The 27,400-nt window shown below is 33.9% G+C and overlaps 1 protein-coding gene across 1 annotated transcript in view; it reads right to left on the reverse strand.

Annotated features, from left to right (window-relative positions):
- The window catches only part of LOC119828875 (aryl hydrocarbon receptor), a 94,142-nt gene extending 69,540 nt beyond the window's left edge, over nt 1–24,602 (reverse strand). The window contains exon 1 of the mRNA XM_038351163.1: nt 24,336–24,602. The gene's annotated coding sequence lies outside the window, so the exon portion shown is untranslated. The remainder of the gene's footprint in view (nt 1–24,335) is intronic.
- Between the last annotated feature and the right edge of the window lie 2,798 nt (nt 24,603–27,400).

Raw genomic sequence — 27,400 nt, forward strand, 5'->3', positions numbered from 1 at the left:
GAGATGATTGATGTTTCGTATTTATTTAATAATAGCTGTGCACCGCGGTTTTACTCACGTAGTACCTAATTATACAGCCTTAAGCCTACCTCAATAAATGGGCTATCTAACATTGAAATAATTATTCAATTCAGACCAGTAGTTTCTGAGATTACCACGTTCAAAACAAACAAACTCTACAACTTTATAAAATATTGTATCAGAAGTTAAGATAAGATATAGATATCTATGCTAATAAATCTAGATATTAATTTTGTTCGTTACCATGATTCAAGCTCCCGAATCAAATAGTCTCTATTCAAAACATAAAACAGTAACCCACTGGTGATTACAAACATTTTAATCATCAGAAAACGCCAATAAATACTAGCGCAAGAAATCATTATCTTAATGAGCGGTAGACGGAGCATGGAAGGTATTTTTTTCCGTAAGAACACCACAATCGAGACTCAGAATTCATAATTTACATAATTCGTAATCGTTTGCTTGCGTTTGTTGTAGTGTTAGCGTGGAATATAAGCTTGTATAAAGATTAAGATATTTTATATAACGCTAATTTTGAGATTTTTTAAGAAGTGAAAAAATTTGATCACGAGTCGGGATTTTAAACCGTGTCTTTTAGCCAATCCGTAGCAAAAAGACGCCGGTTCGATTATTTAAAAATATCTAATTTATAAAGTATTTAAATTAAACTAAAGATTAACTAATAGACTAACAGAAACTAATAATACTATAAATGTGAAATTTGGTTTGTGTCTGTCTCTTCTTCACGTCTAATCACTTAAACCATTTCGGATGAAATTGTGTTTAGATGATTTGAAATTTGATAAAGGACATAGTGTATTTTTTCCTCTGACTGCGTGAGCGAAGCCGTTAATAATATATCGTTAATATGAATGTTAATCACATTTTTCATGACTTAGATTTAAATAGAAGTTGATAAATTTTGTATGTTCTCTCCATCCAACTTACGTGATAACTTCTTTATTTAGAACACGCATTTATTAATATATTTGTATATCTAACCTCCTTTAATTATAACCAAAACATAGGCCATAAAATCGCTACTAACTTACGCAATAGCAAATAAACAACTCCTATAAAATCGCTGTCACCAGCGCCCTACAGCATCGTCTAATCATTTTAATTGGCGACACAGTTGCTCGTGGCTAATGTACAAATAATACTTTTGTTTTTAAGTGTTTGCGGGAAAAAAAAACTCTGGACTGAAGCAACGTTCAGGAATCGATATTTGAAGGTCGAAAGAATCATTAGGTCATGCTTTTGTATTCAGCATTTATCAAAGAAAACACAAACATACATCGCTAAATGTTAATACTTATGTAGACGTGAAACATAGTTAGAAATTTATTTATTACTACGACAACTTTGTTTCTCTAAGCGCTTGAGTTTTTAAAGCGAAGGTTTGGGAAGGAAGCTTAGTTTAATGACTGCTAACGACTACTGGGATTACAACCATTTAGGTTGCAGGTAATTCTGTAAAACAGATACAGAATCCACTATACCTACATAAACTAGCTTATTTTTCACAATTCATAACTTTCGAATTTCACAACCTCTAATGTTCAAATCAACATCTCTATGATTAAAGTTTATATTAATTAATAAAGTTAAAAATAATTAATAATAGCTCTTCACGCTTCGTGTTACTTACTTTTATACAAATTATATAATCCTGACAATCCTTATCAGGATAATAAGATAATAGAAGGGAAAGAGAATAAGACTCATGAAACCAATGGAAATGTCACCGATCCCTAAGTTTCAATTTATCTATCCGTTTAAAGTGGGTCAAAATCGAGTCGAAAAGAAAGCTAATAAGGCTGTTACGACTGATATTTGTGAATTTTATATCACAGTACATATTATGTGAAATACTGTTTAGGTAACCTGTGTGAGTGTGTATTTCAAAAAGCTAGCTAGCGGTTTCGGTCTGAAAGCAACAACCAACTAAACATTTGAATTGATATTTTCGCGACCCACTTAGTGAGTCATTCATGAGTCATTAACAAATTCAAGATGTAAACTAGGGTGACATGATGAATATGCATGTATTCAGTGCTTGGTAACAGCGTGCTTGAAGTAAAACCACCCCAGCGGCAAGTAATAATCGTCTAACATAATATTTACTTTGTATTTTGGTTATGAGCGATAGCGAGTGAAAATGTACTATGTTATTTATATAGTGTACGGTTTAATGAAGATAGATTAGAGAAAATATATTTTATAAAAAAAACAAGGAATGTTATGTAATGTGGAACGGTAAAGGGTTTAGCAATTGTAATAGCAATCGAATAATGCCGTGATCTGTTTCCTTGAAATTAAATTCAACGAAAACTAAGGTCATATTTTTTGATGACTAGATATTTCATACCACATACACGATTACATTGTATGGTCCGTCTTTATAACACACTCTCCACACATGTATATATTAAATTTATCAACTTTCATTCTATCTGATTTCCGAACGTTGTTCCGATGTGTTTTTTTTAATCTAAAATGGCGGCGGGGCACGCCATATTGATTATTCCGCTAGCCTCTTCAACTGCAGACCCTACATTATCGGGCGCGCAATCTGGATACGATTAAAAGCAATAAAGCATTGTGGATTCGCAAACAAATTTGCATAATTAATAAACTAATTAAAGAGAAAAAAGTTAGCCTCGTAATAACAGTGTGGGATTTACGTGAAAGTCGAGTTTCTTGTAATTTTTTTCGTTGGATGAGTTTTTGTTATGTTAATATTGTTTACAAGTCGAAGTTTTCCAGCGCTTTAATGTAATTTATTGCGAAATGTGTGTACTTGTGTAATACTTGGTTATGAGAGACTATACATTTTAAAACGTTTGATGGTTTAATTTATTCGAATTAAGTACATTATGTCTTTTTTATGTGGACATCGCATTTACGCATTCTCACGGAGAAAGGGTGCTTGGTTATGTCGAATGGCCACTGTAAGAGTGGATTACCAACTCTTCTGTGTTCCATCAAAACGCTACATAAAGGTTAACAGATGCCTTCTAGGGAAGCGCGCACCATCTTAGACCGCATCTTAGCTTACCATCAGGCGAGATCGTGGTCTATCGCTGCCGTATTCCGAATAAAAAAGCCAACCGGAAGTAAATAACAGTGAAATTCATGAGAATGATTGCGGAAATGTTTAGAGACATCTCGTGTAGTCGTCGTAATCACGTATTAAATGCGTTTTGGTGGTGTATGTTTCCGATGTAGACATAAACAGATATTTAAAAATATATATTTTAGAGTCCATATAAGCTTAATTTGAAATAGTATTCTATCCTACATTAACAAACCAGCTTATTCCAATATCAGGCCACTAACTTAGATATTAATTGATTATCTGTTAAAAAGTTATTTATAAGAAATATCCTTAATCCCCAACACACATACAATATACAAACGAAAAACAGTCGTAAGATGAGTAACTTTGACACCATAACACAATAACCTTCATCAATTACTAATTAATGAAAAAGTTTTTACCTCATGTGCGAATCCATTGTTAACAGCGGTCACAAGAAACAAACTGCCAATTACGAGAGCTTATGGCGAGAAAAACTAAGTATTCATTACGCTGGTAATGATTTTCACACTTCTGTATATCTACTGTTCTAAGATTTAACAGAAACGTTACAATGTTCAGGAAATGTTTACATTGTATAATAGATAGGTATACAGTAGCATAATGCGGTCTTATTTACCCTTTTCCTATCTTTTATGCATAATTACTTTGATCAACATTGTATGCAGTTTATGGAGTTCTTACTTCGATTCATCAAAACCGAACTATTACGATGTATTATTAGTAAACACAGTTGTTTAGTTATTATCCTACATATAGTTACTAATACCTTTACAAGGCATTAGTAATGTTTATTAAATTTGGTACTGAGACATAGATTTTCACCTACACATAATATATAAATATCGTGAGTTGAGCCGCAAGCTCGGACAAGTGTTTCTGCGCGTTAAAGTTTTCAATTCAATATTAACGATTTGTATCTAATAATCAGTTCAATAATCTTCTTCGAAATACTTCGTCACAAAACTCAACTATACAAAAATCTTAACATAGAGTTGTTGTGACGTAAGAGAAAGACAAACCAAATACACTTTCACATTTATAGTACGAGTAAGATATGTTTATAAGAGAAAAAAACAAAAGAACTTTTCATATTCAATTCCGTCGATTGCTTCATTTCACCGACAAACTTGGTCAGTAATTAACTGGATTTGAACGCTTTAAAATATCGTTAAAACTGCACTCAAATCAGCAGACAACCCGCTATTTACCAACAGTATCCAAATACAATTTGGTACGGAAGCGAGGCCGTTCCTACCTCGTCGCATAAAACTTTCAGCGCGCATGTGATGGCCAGATAATTACTGGTCACGCAATGGCGCGCATTCAGAGGGGCAGCCAGATCGATGGAGGAGTCGGTCTAAATATTTATAAGGAAATTGTATTGGACTGGCGTTGTGGGCTGGAAGCTAGAAGTAGTATGTCTTGTGAGGCGCTGTTAGTAGTATGAACCGAGCTTATGCTGTTTGTGCATCTGCTTTGAAATGAACTGGAATGAGTGAAGTTCAGTTGAAAAAGATTAATGTAAATAGAATTTTCACAAGCTGATACTTTTATATAATAGACCTTTTATAGAATAATATTACACTAGGGGTCCGCACCGGTTTCGCCCGTGGTGAATATATGTCCTAAAGCCTTCCTCAATAAATAAGCTATCTAAAACTGAAAGAATTTTCCAAAACGGACCGGTAGTTCCCGAGATTAGCGCGTTCAAACAAACAAAGAAACTCTTCAGCTTTATAATATTAGTCTAAATATAATTTTTAACAGATGATACCTATATACATCATCACTTGCGTAAAGCAGATTTCAAACTAAGCTATAAGATAATACCATTGCAAATATGCTATGGTCCATGTACCATAGCTCACTCCTGAACCACACATGTTTTGGATGGAATTTAGTGCAGAGATAGAATGAGACCCGAGAATGGACGTAGGTTAGTTTTTATAAAATAAATCCTAAGTGATTGTTGAATCCCGAAACTGTCTATTCTTTCCTTAAACCACGCGAGCGAACATTGCAAGTTTAATTTTTAAACTGAATAGTAATCAAACTGCCCACTGTTTCTTGTGTGTGATAAACTTATAGTACACATAGTAAAACTTAGTTCAGTAGACAAAATGCATCTCATCTTTATGTATGTATGTGCTTCTGAATGCGTTATGCAGTTTGTCTTACATTTGATTTTGTTTATTATTGTTTTCATCATAGAATAATGGTTTATATTTACAAACCTTACATAACAAGATATAAGACTCAATCGACGGTATAACTAGGCAAAACTTTCCCATTTCTTTGTGCCCTCGCCACCCCAAGCTACCCTCGAAGAATCGGGGCGTGGTTCCTTCAGAGAGCATCTTCTGTCTCCCTCCACCATCCGCATTTCACTACATCCATCCCACTCTAGCATTCGATCCTATCTATAGCTGTGTAGTTGAAAGTGATCTGGAATAATGCTTTCGGTAATTTGTTCCCTAAATTATATTGTAATAAATTATGGCCACTTTGAAGACTGAACGACGTACCATTTCGATTTATACTACTAAATTATGTCAAATATATACTGAATTAGATAACAAACTTTCACTTATAATATAAACAGATATTATCTAATAACTGATTGAATACAATGAAATAATTGTCTCTGAAACAATTTTCTTATCATAATATTTTCCATGATTTGTTAGACGGTTAATTTCCTTTTGGTTGTTTCTTGGTAAACTTATTGCAATGAATTTAGAAACAGAAAATAGTAAACCAAAGATAAACGATTGCTCTTTTCTTGTGTCATCGTCGGTAAAGGATCTAGCTAGTGAGACTGACGGTAAGCACTACCACCGCCCATGAACATTTGGAGAGGAGGTAAGGTCCATTACAGACCTCCGCCTCTACAAATGGTTAAACAAATTCACTTGAAAAAGGTTAACCTTTTTAATAAAGAAGGAATTAACGAGAGAAATAGAAGAAAAGGACTAGGAAAGGCAAGGAAAAGGACGTTTAAACGACATTCCCAATAAAGGATTACCATGAAGAAGGTACCCAATTCAACTGCTTCATTTTGCTTATTTTATTCTATAGCTCCGTGGGATTTTAACAGATTGATGTAAATCTTCTTGTATTTGATAGGAAATTTGTCATTTGGTTCATTTTTAACAATCTGGACTGGTAATTCCTTCCCGAGAAAGGTCTGTGATGTTTTTAGTAGAAAAGATGTAAGTTAACGTAAAATATATTTAAAATAATAATACACGTACTCCCATGGTGTAATCCGCTATCTACATCTATGGAAAATCGAACCCGTCAGCTGTGGCAACACAGCGTGACGATCATAATCACTAAGCATAATCTTGCAATTATTAAATACTAGCTGCGCCCCGCGGTTTCACCCGCGTAAGTCTGTATCTAATAGGAATATCTACATACCAAATTTCATTGCATTCGGTTCAGGAGATTTTGCGAGAAAGAGTAACAAACATACACATACCTTAGAAGCTCGCATTTATAATGTAAGTAGGATAGCAGGAAGTAGGATAGTAGGATGGGATAGTAGTTAAAAGCAAGTCGCTAGGATTCTATTTGACACTTTTTTACGTACGTTTTGTAAAATATCATTTTCATTATTAACAATTTTGACGGACAGATAAACTAAACATATAAAGAAGCTGTAAAACCGACCTTGTGTTTTATCAGATACGTAGTAACTCTTTGTTATAACCAAATTTATTAACATTAAACACATTATTCTGCTTATTGAATATGACCATTTAAAGAGCTTCTAATAGGAATACAGACAGTTAGAATCACTTTTTTCACTTTGTCTCGATGCTTAACAGCCTTATATCTAAACCATATCCTTATCCTTACCCTTCCCAGTCCTTTCCTTTTTACCTCTCGCCAATCCTTTCTTAATCTCTTCCCAATTTAAAGTCGGCAATCCATTTGTAGAGGCGTCCTTATGCCTCTCCAAATGTTCATGGGCGGTGGTAGCGTTTATCATCAGGCGACCCACCAGGTCCATTGCCGACTGTGACATTAAAAAAAAAGTCTGCCACTTATTGACTATATTAACTAAAAACTCATACTTCTTAAGTCTGCAATTAATAAACGTACCGTAAATCGTAAACAGTTATTATAAATTTTTATATTACAAAAAGTGCATTATACTAAGTGCATGAAATCTTCCTCAATCTACGTATCAGATATCGTATTTCCTAGAAGTTATTTTCCGTTATCAAGTTAAAAACACTATTAAAAGCATGGGCGAGTTCCACATCACTGCCATGGGGGAATGTACAGAATTACCGCATCGACGTTACAAGACCGAGTTTTGTAATCGTTTATTTAATAAAATGAACAATAATTCATAATAAGACGTAATGTTATAGAGGGTATTGTTCTTACAATTGGCATAACAGCAATTCAATGATTTACGTAAATAAGTAATAAATGTTAAGCTTAAAATTGAGCGCATTTGCCTGTGGATTTAAAAGGATGCTAAAGGTGACCGGTGGAGGCTACAATGGAATATAAGGAAAGCTACAATTAATGGTCCATATGGAATAACAATACCTTATAATAATTTAAGAATCGTGGCAACAAACATTAGCAGACGTTAGAGTATAATTCATCTGCACGATTAGGATTTTAACGATTTGATCAAAATTAATAGTTCATATTAATCAACAATGTAATATTTGACTATTGACTATTAAAATAATTAATAAAATACCCGATAATTTCAAGAAACTACCAGTAAATCTATTTAAAAACAGATTGACGAACTGGTTAATAGTGAAACAATTTTCGATTATTAATTTTTGCACACCCAAACTATAATTTGTACACTCTTGCAAATAAATATAGTTTGAATTTGAATTTGGTGTTCAAATCTAATCAATTTGAAGGCACAACCTCTCACAGCGTACTGAACACATCGCGATTCGTGCGCCTTATCGAGCATAGAAGCACGCAGTCACGTACGCTTAGTGACGTCCTCACCTTGACGATGACCATTTCAACGGCATACAAATTGCCTTCGTGCATTTCTAAAGCTTGGATACGCACCAAGCTTGAGGCTTATGCGTGCACCTATCGCGTGGTTGCGTGCACACAACATATAACGGCTAGGCCACGTGGTGGAAACACGCGAACGTGTACTATCTGTCAATGGATAGCGTGATGGTTGCTGATTTTTAATCATGGCGTCGCGTGTGACTGCTGTGGAAGGTCGAGATGTAATTATGATTTTCCCGTTGGATCCATATCCCACGAGAATTGGCGTCTAGATGTAGCAGCTTCTGTTAAGCCACTTCGCACTACTGCATCTGACACGTGTTCTTTGATAGCTGTAAGTCAATGAAGTGAGCATTGGTTCTAACGTTGGAATCAATAAGTGTTCCTTAATTGATAACATTCTTCATTTTGATGCACTTGTTTATTTTACTTTTACATTCTATTTGGAAATCAATTTATTAAATACTGTACCCAATAATCAAGATTATGTTTTTTTTACTCATTCACAATTGATATATTATCAAATATCGAACAGTATAGAAGAAACAGTAGCTAATTCAATAAATATAAACAAAAAGCACTCGAGAAGAACGAAAATGTAATGAAACTCATATAACTATTCTTCATCTATATTAGAAATTTGCAAAACACAGCTACTATAACGGAGACTAATGAAATAAAATGAGAAATAAAAACGCAGATTATAAAATTTTATGACCGGAGTATTGCTTAGCTTTGGGAGAAGAAACATCGACCTGCGAGCGGCCTAAACTCTATAATAAAGAAATGCTTACTCATACAGACTCATAATAGTAGCCTCTTTCATCCCTAAATTTGCATATCTCATTGTTAGTTGCACTCAGTAATTTTTGGCTTAATACGCCCTTAAGTCGGGAATGTATGAAATCACAGGTTTAATGTGACTAGCTTTCTCAATTTGAATTTTGGCTGGTGCTGACCGTTTGACTTTTAGTAAAATTAAAAATCTCAACAAAAAATGATTGTAAACATGGATAGAAGAATTCAGTCACATTTATAGCAAAAGACTAACCGAATAGGCAGGAAATTTTGCTTAAACTTATTTCATGTTTGCAAAACCTGGTCTAGGATAATATTCATATTATGTGCTGTTTACCCTTTAATGAAAAATGCACAGAAAACGCTTCTAAATGATGACTGCAGGAATAGACATATAAAAATCATAAAGATATTTCTTTATTGCAGAACAAAAGTTTATTTTCCTATTATTTAAATATACTGCTTTTTTATCAATGTCAGTTGGTGGGTCGCCTGATGGTAAGCGCAACCACCGCCCACGAACATTTGCATTCGGGTAAGGTCGTCTTCAGTTCTTACGCCTTTACCTAAACACAGGATTAATAAGGTGAATAAAGAAAAGTACTCAAAAGGGTAACGAAAAGGATACGTCGATTGATTGAATAAATTAATATAAAAGACGTAAATATTAGTGGGTAAACCTGCTACACGATGTTTTAAAATCAGATATCAAGTCTTTAGTTTTTATATTATTTCTCATATACTTTGGCATTAATAGACATATTGTAAAATAACGTTATTTTAACATCGTTATCCCGTTGCTGTCAATGGATCGCTGATATATGTCTTAATTATCGGTGTGCTTTGCGCGTGCGCAGTGGGGGACAATTCAATATGCTTGTACGTAGTATGCAACTGTGTGTTAGTGTGTAAATGATCTTATAAATTGTGGCATTATTTGTGGGTATTTTACCCTTTGGGTACCTTGTTAGCAGATAAATAAATACCTTTGTTGAACGTGTTTTGGATGTATTTAAATATCATGACTAAAATCTTATTAATTTCTCGAACATTCTGTGAAACACATTTGGGTTAGGATTATGAATTATTGCCACTGCCCATATAAATAGATAATAGCTAACTCCGAGGTGATAAATAGTGATATACTCTATCAGTCACGTGAAATATATGTAATATGCCACATATTTTTTATTTAAGAGTTACCAAAGAGACCGAACGGATGGTAACGACCAATATCGCTGATGAATAACTTCAGCGGCCTTATGCTTGTGAAAATGAATAATATTTTCTTCTGATAAAGGATGAGAAAATGATTTATAGTGAGGATAAGAGAAGGTACTGGGAAGAATAAGGATAAATGCTTCCAAATAATCGCTCGCCCGTTCTCGGCTGGCCCAATACGTACCGAAGCGTGCGATTCCCGCATTAAGAATATCATAGAGTAAAGGGTTGATGTATTCTAAGAAGATAAAGATAATGGTATATAAACTAGGGTCTGTTTTGTGTTTCCTCGTAGAGGAGTACGTCAAGACTAGTGTCTCAGCGTATGACACGCTAGGCTAGGTGCTTAAGGCAGTGAAAGCTCCTGAAGCAACGTAACGCAAAAAAGCTTCTAAAAACATAATCGCCGTCAGTAAATGTTTTCCAAAGCATATTTTTTTGTGTAACTATAATTTCGTTTAAATTAAACTATCAGTAGTTGAACTTATAGCCAAAAATTTAAGAAAGTATGAAACTAATACAAAAATAGGCTAATTTACTGGTATATGTGTGGAAATAATTGCTCATTAATGGATGAAGTTGTCTTTTAACACATGCTTCAATTTTATTAAATTAATAATTTAAAACCACGACCTATACTATTTTTATTTATTGAACCAACAAAACACTTTTCCCCGAACATGCTTAAGTAAACGGGAATCGAATTTTGGACATCGAAACTCGTATGTGTAAGCCGACACTAAACAGTGGCTTACCACAACTCAAATGTCATGAACTTACCACCCAAATTTCAACCTTAAATCTTGAAAATTAAGCTCAGAGTTACATAAAAGCTCGTTCACTAAAAGCGTCGCTGCGAATTAAAATTAAACGTGTTTAAAATAAGGTTGTGATTTCCTTGGAAGCAATAAGTAGCCCGTGTGCAGTATTAAGTTACTAAACCAAATCATTTTCCGTATCATTAAACATTTAACTTCTTAACGTCAGCTTTAGTTTGACCTTTTTGCGAGACGAAAGGGTTTGAAAAGGTTTTACAGGGAATTATCTCAGAACTGCTGTCGCACGATATTGTATTGTTTTCACGCCTGTTTATATTATTATCTTAGGAACTACAGTCTTCATATATGTATCTTGTGTCGGAGATTTTCCGTACAGTACATTATTTAAATATCGGTTGCCGTTTGTAGTTAATAAATTTCACTCAATGCAGAATCTTTTCTCCATTCACAGTAAGATGTTGTGTTCTAAATATTTATTAGGAGATGACATACTGTAAGTACCCGAAAGAATATAAAATAACATACGTTAGGTCACAAGGCATTTGTGTTGTTTAGTTACAGAAAAACCGGGCAAAGAATATTTTTCTGTTATTTGCTTAAAATATGTGACAAAAATGGATTAAATTAAAAACTATTTTTGACGGATTGTGGGCACTATTCTCTCATTATATTATTATTTAATAAAATTATGTATTAAACTTATAATAGACGTATATCACAAAGAGAAAGCATGTTTTAAACAATTTATTAATCCTACTAATATTGTAAATGCGAAAGTTTGTAAGGATGTGTGTGTGTGTTTGTTGCTCTTTCACGCAAAAATTACTGAAACGATTGCAATGAAATTTGGTACGTAGACAGCTGGACAACTGAAATAACATATAGGCAACTTTTAATCCCGACATTCCAATGGACTTACGCGGGTGAAACCGCGGGAAGCAGCTAGTAATTAATAATTAAGGGATAAATTACCATCAGTTAAATATAAAACTTCAACGTTAACCGTACACATTTCGCCTTCAATTCACAACCAGCAAGTCATTGTCCTTTGAAATTCATGAAAAAATCTAATAACTCAGATTAATTTAATCACGGGGTTCTTAGAAGCGGTTTCTTTGTCCAATATAGTTCTTTTGAATGCTTACTGACGCAATCGTTATGTACGAATTAGCGTATAAAATGTGTAACATATATGTAGGAAAATACGCTACAGTTTTTACTTGAGCTTGAAGTATGTTGAGAGGCCTGGAGATGAAAACTTTTTAATTTTAGAAAAGTGCAGAAAACTTTCTTCTGTCTGATTTTCATAGATAATTTTGTTTACAACTATCTAGCCTCATTAACTCCCAGCTAAATTTTACATCGGATCGTCTACTTCCACGTCCCTTCCATAGATTATTAACACACAATACGATGTGTGTGTACAATGATAGTAATTACATAATGATAAGTCGCTTAAACGGTGCCCGCGGAGGATGGGGTAGCGTCAGCAATAGTGTCCATATATTTTGGGATAGTTATTATTTTATATGAAAAATTTGCGACATCAGAGATTCATGTCTTTGTAAATATGTTATATTAAGCGGTGGTAACTAATTTAATGTAATACAACGTTTCAATACTGCTATGAAATTAAATTATTTATTTGTAATAATATATTAGTTATCTAGCGTAACATTTATGTTCTGTAAATATTTACGTATTCGGTTTTATTAATCCGATACATGTCACAATACTCATTATATTTAAATAAGAATATCCGTCGTAAAACTGTATCCAGATAAACCTAACAATTTACCATGTACATATATAATTCCTATAAGTCAATGTACTCGAAATAACACACCGCCTCACAAGAATCTATTCCCGCATCCTTCCAACAGAATAACAAAGTTATAATTGGCGGAGTAATACATATAATCTCGAATAATTGACGCTATTACAAAACTGGGCAGGATTATTCTTCTGACGCTACTTATATAGATTTCGTGGAAAGAATTCCGAAACATTTGTTTGATGCGGCATAATAAGGCTCAATTATGAAAGTCCGTTCGTTCGTATTTTATATTGTATCATAAGTGAGCTAGTGTGAAGGGTTTGGCTAACTGGATTATAGATAGCTGGATGATGATCTGAATTAAATAGATAGTATGGTCATCATAAACAGTCTATTATCTTGCTATTGTAGACGCGAGTACGGATAAGTTTATGTGATGTTCATGAACTATATTGGTATGAGGACGCGTCATTTGCTTCTCTATAACTGTGCAGTGGTTTAGATGAAAAGTACCTATATAGTTTTAGTCTCAGATGTATCTGAGAGGTGTAATTATTGTCAATTACATGGAACTAACATTTGCCCGCGGCTTTGCACGCGTTAAATTTGGAGCAGTTTAATAGATGTTATACATATAAACCTTCCTCTTGAACCACTCTCAAAATCCATTGCGTAGTTTTAAAGATTTAAGCATACATAGTGACATAGGGACAGAGAAAGTGACTTTGTTTTATACTACGTAGTGATACACAACGAATTGATGCTTTTGACGACATGTGATTTGATGCGCCTAGGAGCTGGTTACAGTAACTAATATAAGCTAGTTAACAATTTATATTCAACCAACATTCAGAAGTCTAAAATTTATTTTGTATGGTAAGGATTATAAGAAGTATAACCTTTGTGCGTTCAGCTCTATTCCTATTGCTGATGGACCATTCGATTCTAGCATTTGTGTAAGATGGATGTGCAAATAAAATGGGTATATTTTTATATTTTGAATGTTTTTAGCTGCAAATTGCACGGTTATTTTAGATTTGATAGCTATGTCGTCACTTTTGACAAATTAAATAACAATATGCATGAAAGAGAATAATATATAAAGAAATTATATAAATAATCGCTTGAATCATTTTGCTTATTTCAACAAATTTGTCCTGGAACTGGTGTGTTACGGGATTTATAAAATGTTATATCAAAACATAGGAGGTATGTATCCCAGCAGTGGGAACATATATAGGCGGATGATGATGATGATGATGATGATAATGATATCAAAATCAAGGTGAAACCTGCTACTAGCTAGAGTGACGATATTCGTAGGGTTGCTGGTCACTATTGGCGACAAAGAGCCAACGACCGGACTCAGTGACCTGCTATAGGAGAGGCCTATGTCCAGCAGTGGACATCAAAGGCTGATAATGATGATACCAAGACAAATATTGTAAGTACATTTGACGATCTGTAATTTGTACCATTAAACAATTAATAATATAATACGGAGTCTATTAATACAACAAAATAATTAAATTTAATTCGCATTACTTCCATCTAGTATAAAATTTTATCATTAAAATTCTCGTTATAGTAATCACAAGAACTCATTTTAATTAGACTTATCAATTTCTGAGTTTCAAGTACCATCGCTTAAGGACCACCCGCTAAAATTTCAAATCGACAGATGTTTTTTGCAAATGTCAAAGGTCTTAATTGCGTTACGGGAATATCACTCTTTTCGCTGTAGGAATATGAACGAATATCGCGTGCTATAATTTCAGCCGTTAAATGTATGCCCTTTGAAATAGCCGACAATTTTTATTTCTCTAAATGACAATGTTACATAGGCTGTTTATCATTGTTTTTATTTTTATTTTATCCAACGTACAGGATTAAATGTTTGTTTTCCTGATATTTATTTTTAATATGAATTTTAAAATAATGTTTTATACAAGGGAAAAATTGTAACAATGTAATAACAAAATCGCTCTTAAGATAACAATGTCGTTTGCGAATTAACAAGCCATAAATTTGGAAATTAAAACCAAATGAAATAGGAATAAAATCATTTCATTTGTTATTATGTCTTTTAAATTGTCATTAATAAGTACAGATAGATAATTAATGGTTAAAAAGGGTTTTTTATTGTTATACCATACGTTACCAACACTCTACCACAATATGCTTTAATGTCTGTTGTAAATTTTCACCACACATGAATTTCAAAATGATTTTTATTACAGTCAAAACTATAATTCATTTTTTATAAATTTTTACAAATATTATAAAATTCTACCTGTACCGAGTATTTTCACCTGCGGACGATCCCGCTGGCAAAAGAAAGTAGTTCAGATCATGATTGATTCTGGTACATAAGCTACATCACTGCCAAGTATCATCAAATTCGTTCAGTGGTTAGCGTGTGAAAGAGTAACAAACAAACAGACATTACGCAAACCACCCATGAGATTTACAGAATCTCTGACAATCCGTTGCGCGCCTTTAAAGGATGAGGAAAGGATTGTATATGGGAATAAAAAAATAGACTGGGAAAGGTGGGGAAAAGACATTATGTTTATTTTGAAATACTAAGGAAATATGTTGTTCGAATTGTTATTCGTAACTTTCATCATTGTATAATTTTTATCGTGTTTGACTGGACGCATCCAGTAAAAAATAAACGTTTAATATACCAAATAGAAAGTGATCACTAATCCAAATAAGAAGTCAATTCGACTCCATCGCTTTCTGTCCATTTAAGGCGTGTACCCAATAAATTATTTGATTTGCAGTTATTCTCGTAAAGATGTTTTCTTTACGCATGGATCTCCACAGCACTATTTTTATCTGTCCGCTTGCAATTACCAACTAATTGATGGAAATGTAATGCATCAACGATTCGTGGAAAACAACTCTTAAATGTGTTCTTTTGTTCGTGTGTCTGCGGGGATGCCTTGAATTGGGAATGGAGACATTTTATTGCAAGATCACATTGTTGTTGTACATGAAATTTTGTTTAGCAGAATTTTTTGCTTCGATGTTGCAATTAAAAAAGTGTTTTGGAATGAATGTACGTATCGGGAAGAATATTGTTGACATAATTATAGTAAAGAAAAGACAAAATAATGCCGGTTAACTGCGTATTGTAGTTAAATTTAATTCTGATATAATTTGTTGTTTTGACCGTAACATTTTATACAAAAAATATGTTTTTTTTTTTTACAAAAAATATTAAACCTTAACCTTTTTAACTTTGACCTGAACTAGAAAACTAATAACGGGAAGTGAGTAGTACAATTGCGACTAAACATTGGATTTAACAAAAAACGGAGCCATTACAACCTCGTGGGAGACGCAATTATTTTCAAATTTTAATCAAAACTATCACCTTTCACTTCCACTTAACTATTTAAATGTCGATCTTGAGGCAGCTTCGCCTTAAATAGCCTAAATTACCCAACTTGAACTTTACGAATGTGGGATATAGTTGAAAATCCTATAATTCGATTAGGATTTTAAACAATTTGATGTTCTATGATTGATGTATTCCATCCGATCTATATTAGGCATTATCAAACAATCCAAAAGCGATATTAAAGAAAAGGCATAAAGTTCAATATACCTTGATCTTTTTGTGTTGATCCTAGAAAGTACTAGAAAGAAATTGATAAAAGATTGCAATGATTATTATCTAGACGAGTACGTAATAATTTGTTTTTCTTGAAGATTGAAGATAATCAGTCAATGTCATAGAACAATGGGGAGTTTAGTTCATATCTTGCTGAATATAATTTTATAATGTGTGTATATTTAATATGATTTAATTTCATGTCTGAATCATCTATCTCCCGCGGTTTCTCTGGTCTTTTATAAATATATGTTTCTATATTTTTAAACATAATAATATGAAGGTTTTGGAAGAAGTAACAGTTGACCGTTCTAATCTCAGCAACTACTGGAACGATTAAAAAAAACTTTCATTGGATATGTAGTATCTGTTATGAGTGGCCTGGGTATAATACATGTGTACCACAGGCGAAGCCGGGATATGGCCTAGGCTTTAGTAACTTTTATACCGTTTTTGAACAATACTATATCTTCTATATATATAAAATTCTCGTGTCACAGTTTTCGTTGCCATACTCCTCCGAAACGGCTTGACCGATTCCTCTGAAATTTGGTAAGTATATTGGGTAGGTCTGAGAATCGGCCAACATCTATTTTTTATCCCGATATTCCTACGGGATACGGACTTACGCGGGTGAAACCGCGGGGCGCAGCTAGTATTCCATATAACTTAATATGTAGCATAACAATAATTACAAAGTACTTAGTGATTTATAATTAATTTATTTAAAGGGTAAATTTATAGAAGCTATTCCCATCAGAAACATAAAAGATGCCGTATAAAGAGAACGCATTAATAACTTTTTTCGGATACGAACCCACGTACTGCCGTGTGCACTAACCACTACACCACAATGACAAGTACAATAAAATTTAGCAGCGTTAATGATCAACGATTTTAAATAGCAAGAAGCAATTTCCTCATAATTCAAAGAAATCATGTTGTATGCAAATTTAATGGCAAATGTGTTCCACTGACAGTTATATTATATTGCAATCCGTTTGCACGCGGGTTTGCTTGTTCTTCACGCTCCTTGGGGCATACTGTTCAAAATACTACGAGATTATTATTATAGAGAATTATTTAACATACGTGTTCAATTGCTTGATGAGTATTCAACAGTTCAAACGTTCTTACTAATTTTATTTATTTACTAGCTGAGCCGGCAAACGTTGTTCTGCCTTATTCTTATCATTTAAGAGTGTGAAAAATAGATGTTGGCCGATTTTCAGACCTTCCCGATATGCATACAAAATATCATTTCTAACATTGTGACATGAGAATTATTTTTTATTGTACAAATAGCTAGATAAATAATATAAAAAACATAAAAGGCGCAAAGGTGAAAAATTAACAAAGGATTTTATATACAACTAGCTGCACCCGGCAAACGCTGTTCTGCCTTACTCTTATCATTTAGGGGTATGAAAAATAGATGTTGGCCGATTCTCATAGATACCGGATTAGCACAAAAAATTTCATCAAAATCGGTCAAGCCGTTTCGGAGGAGTATGGCAACGAAAACTGTGACACGAGAATTTTATATATTAGATTGGCGGCGTTATGTCTAAAAGCCATTTCTTCCAGGCAATCGACGGCTTTTTCAATTGTATTTTCCTTATTATCTACATTCAACGAAATCATACGAAACATTTCGCTAAACTACCATCAGATACTGACCAACGTAAATGACATTAAAATCTAAATCCATCGCATCAGTTGAAGCGCAACTCTCTTTACTCTAACGGACCCACGGAGCGTGAAGCGAACCATAGTTGCGGTGAAAACTGCAGAAAATTAATTCATTTATACAACTCTTGCATCCCGTACGATCAGTCTTAATATGGAACATTTTATTGCGAAATTATTTCCTGTTTCGATGGCCATTGGAAATTGAGGGCGTGAAAATAAGAGTTGTGTATTTGGGATCAGGAACTGACTAAAGACTCCGTGAAAATATAGACCTAAATCTGTTAAAATTGCATGTGTTGACTGAGAATGGAAAGAGAAGATTTAGGAAGCATGTACGTTTAATAATTCGTTATAATAACACAATATACAGAGGTACAGGTGCTTTTATATATTTTTATAAACTACGAGTAATAACTAAGATTGAATGAAGACATTATCACCAGCTATAGCTGGGTATACCCACGAAGAGGTAATATCATTATATCGATATTTTATTGCTGTGATGCAAACTTTATATTTTGCCATTATAACAAGTTTAGTGAAAACAAGTGAAAACTTAAAGCTTCGTACAACCAATAAACGAATAACTGGATTAAAACAATGAATAAGCATCGCTCGATCTTACGATCCGAGGTAACAATTACTGTAGCTGGGTCACGAGGTACAGAGATATGCCCAAAGCTGGTCCTTATTACTGTATTTAAGAACCGATAATTATGTGTTTGGACGTGATTTAAATCCGATAAATCATTTCAAGCAGTAGACTGTTATCATTGATTTATTACGTGTTGATTTGTGTGCTAAGCTATGCTGCATTTTCACGTCTTTTTATCGTTATAGCGGGCAGCTGGTGTTTGCCTAATGGTAAGCGATCACCACCCATGAACATCCGCAGAGGGACTGCCCTCTTTCCGTTTTCCGTAGTCCGCTTTTAAGGGGTAAGGGAAAAGGAGAGCATTGGCAACAGGAGAGAAGGAATGGAGTGGACAGGAGTGGATCCATGACCTTGAATCATATTTAAATAAAATTTACTAACTTATGCCTGCCGCTTCGCATGCGTTAAATTCGGAGTAGTTTAAAAGATGTTATTATATATATAAACCTTCCTCTTGAACCACTCTACCTAGATAGGTACAGACGCGGGAAGCGACTTTGTTTTATACTATGTAGTGATGATATGAATAAAATTAATATTTTTTATTCAAATTGCAGTAATAAAACCTGTCGATTGTATTCCGTACATGGTGTTAGATTGATTTATAGTAGTTTCACTATAGCATTCATTTTGTACTTAGATGCTAAATTAAATCCATAGAAACAGCTGGTCATGGTTAATAAGGTTGATACGTGGATTGAAGTTCCTTGAGTTAAATAGAATAATAATATACATGGAGTTTATAATAAAAACCACGAGTTTTTTTTATCAAATAAAGCAAGCGTAAAACATCGTAATTTCTAAAATTAAAAAAAAAACTATCTATCCATATTCCAATAAAACTCTTACATATATTATTAACTCACACAATTTATTAATAATGCAAGCGTATATCTCAAAGATATAGAAAGTCCACAGAGATGTTTCGGTCAGTTGCACACACGCACCGAGAAGCGGGTAAAGTGTCACTAGGTGCTGTCAGCCTATTGATGGGTGACCGCGCAGCGACACCAGCTGACTCAGCCATGCTTGGGAGAGCGCGTAAAAAGTCGGAACGTGATATAATTAAGGCGATAGTTCAAGCATTTTAGCGGCTCGACTATGAAATAACACTGGCCGCACAAAAAAGAAAAAAAAAGTGCAATTAAAAATTACAATCATAACAATACAGATAAAACAAAAGCGGTAGAAGTGTGAAGGCCTATGCCACACCTGCAGCAGATGCGCGGACTACCTATCCACGATTTTTACCCTTTAATTATTATATATTGCGATTAACGTATTAAACTGATGCATTGCCTCTTACACTTTATCTTACCGCGTTAATAACGTTGTTATAGATGTCATACTGGTTACTGATAAATTTGCACTAATGGCACCGAATAAATCCTCAATTTGGCGGGAAACGTGTATGTATTTATCATTCGCCGGCCGATCATTTAGATATATCGAGGCAATGGTCGAAGAGTTGGTGTAGTTTTTTGAATGTTTGCACATTTTGTTCAGTGGGTGTGAGTTAAATTCCATTGTATAAATGTGATGGGATGTTTGAATCATTTACAAATTCTCGTCGTACTAAATTTAAATATTTGTGTATCGGGTTTTTTTTTATAAACATATTGTTTATAGAGTAGAATATATAGAGAAGTAACAGGTAGTATAAATATTTCTAATGAAAATCCAAATAGTCTTCAGATTATCTGAACTTGACTAAATGCAAAAAGAATTATAAAAATCGGTTCAACCAGTAAAATTATGACGTAACAAACACAAAAAATATAGTCGAAATGATAACTCGTCCTTTTGAAGTCAGTTGATAAACATGAAAGAACCTTACTGTTGCAGTTTGCTTAAATTATTGACTAACCGTTTGATCTCGCAATATATATTTTCTGTCATTGGTTTCTATAAAACGATTAACGTTTTTTTACATTTTGTATCATAGAATTTATACACAAATAAAATTATATAAATTGAATGTTTTAAAACAAACCACAAGTTTTCTCAACTATACAGTCATTTATCAACCTTACTACGTCACGCAGTGAACTTCAAATCATCAATTCAAAGAACACTTCCTCACCCAACCACACAAATATTCGTCAAGGCGTCGCATGGTCAGTGAGCACTAAAACTATCACTCTGCTACCAGGTTATCATTTACCAATTATACTCTTTACCGTGTGCCATAACTTGTTATTAAAGACCATGGAATTATTGATATAGCTGCTGTAAAGTGTCTTTAAATTTATTAGAAACAAACACGTAAACCGAAGATGGATTATTATAGCACTGAGATTTTAGAAATGCATAAATAAAGAAAGAAAAATGCATCGTAAGATTGTGAATTCTTTCAAATTATAAAGTATTTTTAAATCGTATTTAATGCCCTGATATATATAATTAACTACCATTTTCTTGCAATTTCTCTAATCGACTTGTTACAATGATATCTCGGTATAAAATTTAATTGTTAAGCACAAACTCTATTCAAACTCAAAACATTCAACTAGTGACAACTTCCTTTTGAAGTGCATTTGGATTGTCAAAATACATAATATAAAATTTACGCCCGTTTCGAAAAGCATTTCCTACAGAGAAGAGCCGGCAAGAAACTCTGTGTTTGCTGTTTTAAAATCATGTCCTGCTTACATTTTAATTTAATACTTTCCTTTGAAAGTAGTGTCAAAGAATTGTCCATGGAACATATATCAATGAAGGAAATTATCTTAGAACGTTATGTACTTACTGGGTGAAGAAGCCAACATTTTTTTAATGCCAATTAATTATCCTTAGATCGAATTATAATTCCTTTCCTTTATTGTTGTTTATTTACTCTGTTATCGTTGACACAAATATGCGAAAAGGTCAGAGACTACCCAACCCCTTCTGTTCTTGTCTGCAATAACATCTCATTTTAGACTGGTTATGTTGATTATGATGGATTCTTGTGTTAGTTGTAAACAGGTGGTGCATTTGCCCTACGTTATGTAATAAAAAATTACTATTTAAAGAAAGTTTATTAGACAATTATGTAACATTTTTTTGGACTCCTAACATAAGCAAGGCTGCACCGTTCTAGGAATTAGGATAGTTCTATATTCAATTGATAGTATTGTATATGGGTAAATGCTTCCCAATTTTTACTAAATTAGAACAACACTTATAAAAGTTAGTAATTTAATATTATAAATTCAAAAGTCTGTTTGTTTGTCTTTCTGTAACGGCGTCACGGATACTATTGTAGTATAGATATATATAGACGTAGAATATGCGATAGACAACTTACAAATATTTCACAACATCTCCATATTTGTCTAAAAGAATACAAGAGAAAGAGAATAAATCGTCTAATAATCTTCATCCTGAAACGTGTGTCACAAATCTGCAAACGGTTATAACACTTTAACAGTTTACAAATCCGTTAGTTACCAATCTCGGATTCGCATGGCGTCAATCGATTGAAATCGATATATCGCCCATTATCCACCTCATAAATATAATCGAATCTATTTATTGGCCGAGACTAATTCTTGAACGTGTGTTTCGTCACGCCAGCGGTTTTGGTAGTTTGCTACAGCGCTATCTATGGTTTACTAAATTTTCGCCTGCGCCTTCGACCGCGCAGTCATAGGGAAGAAGGATAGCCCCGGGGCTTAACCCGCACAGTACCACTTCCTGTGGAATTGTCAGGATATAAAAATACTATCCTATGTCCTTTGTCTGGTCTGAAACAATCTCTGTACGAAATTGCATCTAAATAGGTAATACAGAATTAATGACAATATCTATTAGTAGGGACTTTTTTGGAATTACATCGAGGTAGAAATTTAAGATGGAAAGACGAAAGAAAACAATTGAATAAATAATTATTGATCTGTTTTCTTGCGGTTCTGTTGCTTACACAGAGGTTAGTTGAATTAAGGAAAGTAGATACATAGCTATTATGAGAACATTAAATAGTCGATGTTATTTGAAGATAAGTAGGTTTAAATATTATGTCTATCTACTTTATCTTTAAAAACGATTCATTGCATCAACATACTATTAATTATTAGTAAGGTAGTCAAAGCAATGTTTAAAAGTAATACAAAGTAAATACTACAATGATAATATATCCACACTTTGTTTCGGATAAGACGTTTAAACAAACAATTTGAGCCAAAAAATTATATTCCGACGGAAATCCTAAGCGAAATAATAATATTATGCGAGGTCTTCTAACTGCATTTGAATTATATTGCTTGTCGAAATATTGCCCGTTTGCTACGAATAACAGTATTTGTTATTCGTAGCCCGTTTGTGAATTAATTTGATATATTATTATTTTAATTAACCTTGTTTATCGTATTATGAGATTTCATTTATCATTTAGCATAATATCGGGTTATTATTTATTTGACACACTTATCTATAACGTCTATTAAATATTTTTTATGTACCTTCTTGTAGTGCTTTTTGCGAGGGGGGTCAGTGAACTGTACTTCAGGTCTTTCATAGATCTATTCTAGACACTAGATCTTTACAACGTAAATACTTCTTAGTATTTTAATTTTTTTAGTTTTATAGCATTGAAGTGGTTTATAAATGAGAAATTTTGAAAGAATAGAAAAAATTGATCACAAGGCGGGATCCTTATTAGTTAGTAACTAGATACTTCTTAGTAGTTTGATAAGTTCGGAAGGCAAATAAATAATTTTTATTATTTATTATTATTGTTCTCATTTCAATTGACTACATTTATTGAATACTTCAAATACCGATACATAATGAATTCATACGATTCAGAGTCACGAAAATTCCGAACGTGTTTGTTGTCTGACTGATGAATTGAAAATCGTATAATTTAGATATATAACATAATTTGAAGTTTAAAATTCTTTAGATATTATTAAAATTGAAATCAAGTGTATAAGAAGACCTTATTGTACCTAAATAGTTATTTCAATCCTGGTCTGTAATAGTAGGAAAATATATCATTTATAGTATAATATATTATATTTCTTGTCACGATAACTCGTGGACATGCAATATTTTTTCTTTCTTTGTTCTTACATTTTCATTGATATATGTAACAATTTTAATTTTAAAAAAGATATATATTTGTACAAATTTTTAGAGTAAATAAATCTAAAATATCTATAATATCTTCTTGGATTGGGAACCGAATCCTTAAACAAACAAATGATTTAACTTTCATTGCATTTTATTTGCCACCAAAAGAACATACACTTTTATAGCAGCGAATTATCTATAACAAAGGAACAGACGAATGAAGCGACTTTGTTTTATACTATGTAGTGTTTTTTAATTTGAATCCAATCTCTTTTACTCAAGCACGCCTCGGCATGAATTGGGGCAGCTCGCACCGAGTACCACACCCCCACAGAAAACCGGCGTGAAATGGTAGCATGCTGCTGTGATTCGTACGGTGAGTGGGGGAGTCGGAGGCCCGTATCCTTTTCCTCACCCGTCCCAGTCCATGCTTTCTTTCCAGTCGTCAATCATTGCCATATCCCTTTCCCGTTAAAAACTGGCATTCACAGAGGCGCTACTTCCCTTTGCGAATGTCCGCAGGCGGTGGTGATGGCTTTCCATCAGGCGAACCGCCAGCTCAGTTTCACGCTATGACAAAAAACACTCACCTCTTGCCATTTCTTCGTCTCCGCTTCGTCGCGTACACCGTACCCAGCTGGCTGGCGTGGGGCTGCGGCGGCCGGAGCAGGCCATTGTCCACGCCATCGATTGCGTAGGCCGGCCCGCTCCAGCCGCACAGTTGCAGCTTCGACTCTGTGCCTATCTTGCTGGCAACCAGCCCCGGCGCGCCAGCCTCGACACAGTCACCTTGCTGGAACGCGTTCGGATACACCGTGTCCAGAACTGATACGAAGTTGGAAAACAATGTGCCGTTTTGTTATACGCGGGAAAGATTGGTTTGCTGTTTCAATGTTTCTTTGTAGACTGCTAATAACTTAGTACAATGACTCTATCCTGTTGCTTGCTGATGACACTATTGGTACCGTGCTGATGCAATTTGCACAACTGTAACAGCTTATTTGTTCGAGAACAATTTATAGCATTAAGTTGTTGGAAGTTTGACAATACTGCACAAGTTTTGTCTCTTTCAAGTCAATTGTAAACAAACACAAGACACAAATAACGGGTTTTCAACGTTATTAGAAAATTTAACTATTTGATTTGTTATAAGAAATTTGATGTTGAAAGTAGTAATTCGTATATCGCGTTAACTCGTTTATCACTTCATTTGAGAATCGATTTTTGTTATATAAATTTGGTATATATATTGCAATCGTTATGAATGTAGGTATCAATAAATTTGGCGTTAAGATGAAAGTAAATTTTAGCTTGAAGCAAATACGATAATGTCTTATCTGTGGCAAATATTTGTAACTAAAACATATGAAGACCTTTTTGATTGCCTTTAATACACTGTTTTCTTTATTTATAATGCGAGGTCACGTCTTCTTAAATTTATCTTTATTTTGATCATAGTATTCGCAGTGTCAAGTGTGTTTTAACCAGCCAATAAATTAATATTATAATTAAGATTCTTCTGTCAAAACTCTCTTTAGAAATCAGCTTCCAAAGAAATGTTTAAATCTTTTACAATTCATATTTCCTTACGAGCATATTTTCAAAGGTCGAACGCCTAATTTTTCACGTCAAGACGTCTTATTAGAATCAAATATTGATTGCGTTCTGCTTCTTGCATACAAATCCGACACACCACAATAAATAAGCAATCTTAACACGTTTCTGGAAGATATTTGAGCCTGTCAAACGGAATACATAGGAAGAATTCGTCAATTGTTCACGTCCACGCTAGTCCACGTCACATGTTCATGAATCCACATAAAATTCGAGCACTAAACACAACACATGGTAAGTCACGCTGTGGTATTTTTTTCGCGTTTTTTTACGGACGGTCCGTGTACGCGTGGCGCGACCGCCAAGCGCCTGATGTCATTTGACCACTTGCCCACAAAGACCCCTAACTGACAGGGCGGAGCTAACGCAAGCCACGCCCACCGACTGACGCCGACCAATCCGAACGCCGCCTCTATCTCAACCCGCACTGGGATGTATTGAACATATTTTTATTTTTCGTTCTCATCGCGCGATTTCTTTGAAACTTTTTCTGTTATTTTTTTTTTAAATCGCTTTTATTCAGTGGCTTCTAAAATGCCAGTACTGACGTTTACAAGGGAATATCATAAGTATTGTTGGTTTCTTTTTGTAGCATTCGTGAATCAGTCCGCCGATTGTAGATATATTGTTTTGTTTATAATCAAGATTTTACTGCGAGAGTTAAGTAAATTTAATCGTTCTATCTTTTTATTGGGTTCATTCCACAAATGGTGCATTTATGTGAGGTCTAATTCATAAAAAATGTAACGGTGAATTCGAAAGTCGCATTAGAATACGTCCCCCGTGAATGGTGGTGACGTCACAAGATGGCCGCCGATGGGGAGATATTTCGCATTTTCCCCTCGACCGCCGGCCGGTGCGGACGTGCGGCCTTCGAATGTTTAATCCAAAGTTATTATATTCCCCTTTCACTGCAAAAATTGCTTATCAGAAATACTTTGTGTTTGAACGAAAATTGGCTCGTGTTTAATATACTATGTGTCAAGATATCATGATGAAATATTTTGTGAAGATTTACAATAGTAGCGTCATAAAAAAGCGTACTTTATTTATGAGCAATATATAATTAACCCACTCATGCTTTAATAACAAATGTTTAGAATACCTACCAACTCGTTTTAAACTTATGAGACAAACCTTTAAAAAATTCGAACAATGTTTAAAAACTATCATCATCATCAGCCCATATATGTTCCCTCTGCTGGGACACAGGCCTCCTATGAGGGTTCAGGCCTTAATCCACCACGCTGGCCAAGTGCGGGTTGGCAGATGTCACATGTCGTCGAACTTTTGATTCTTGGACATGCCGGTTTCCTCACGATGTTTTCCTTCACCATTTAAGCAGTGGTGATGTTATTCACGTGTGCAGATAAATTGAAAAATCAATTTATTTCCTGCACGCTACGCCCGGTCTCGATCCCCGACTTATCGATTTTGAAGTCCGAGGTTCTCACCACTGAGCCACCACTGCTATTGCTACTGTATAAACTATATAAACTATCAATTCATTTTAATTAGAATTACGATTTCCTTTTGTATAAGATTTGGGCCAGACTATTTCGAATGCGAACTAAATAACAGTTGTTGCCAAATGACTCTATTACTTTTTGGTATATTCGAAACTAAATATTTAATTAAATATCTTTTTTTAAGTACCCAAAAAAAACACAATAATTAGGATAAGTAGCGATCTCTATCAGGCAACCTTAAAAACAAAGCAACTTAAAGGAAATGGCTAAAATAGAGAATAAACTACTAATATACTTACTAAGTATCATTAATGTAAAATCATTCGTGCCACTAACACATTAGTGTAAACTGATACATGTTACTGAAAGTGAAATTCCTATGAGAAAACTGCAAAGGCCTCTTATAAAACTCTTATAAAACCCAATCAAAACAAAAATAGCGTAAATGTTGTGTATAAAAACATACATATCAAAGTTTTATATGTATTTTCTTATAATTGAGATTATTTTTTTCGAATTAATTAATTGTTTAGAAATTAAACTTTAACGGATTTTAAATGCGATTTGTTCAT

The sequence above is a fragment of the Zerene cesonia genome, chromosome 9 (assembly GCF_012273895.1).
Source record: "Zerene cesonia ecotype Mississippi chromosome 9, Zerene_cesonia_1.1, whole genome shotgun sequence".
NCBI lineage: Eukaryota > Metazoa > Arthropoda > Insecta > Lepidoptera > Pieridae > Zerene > Zerene cesonia.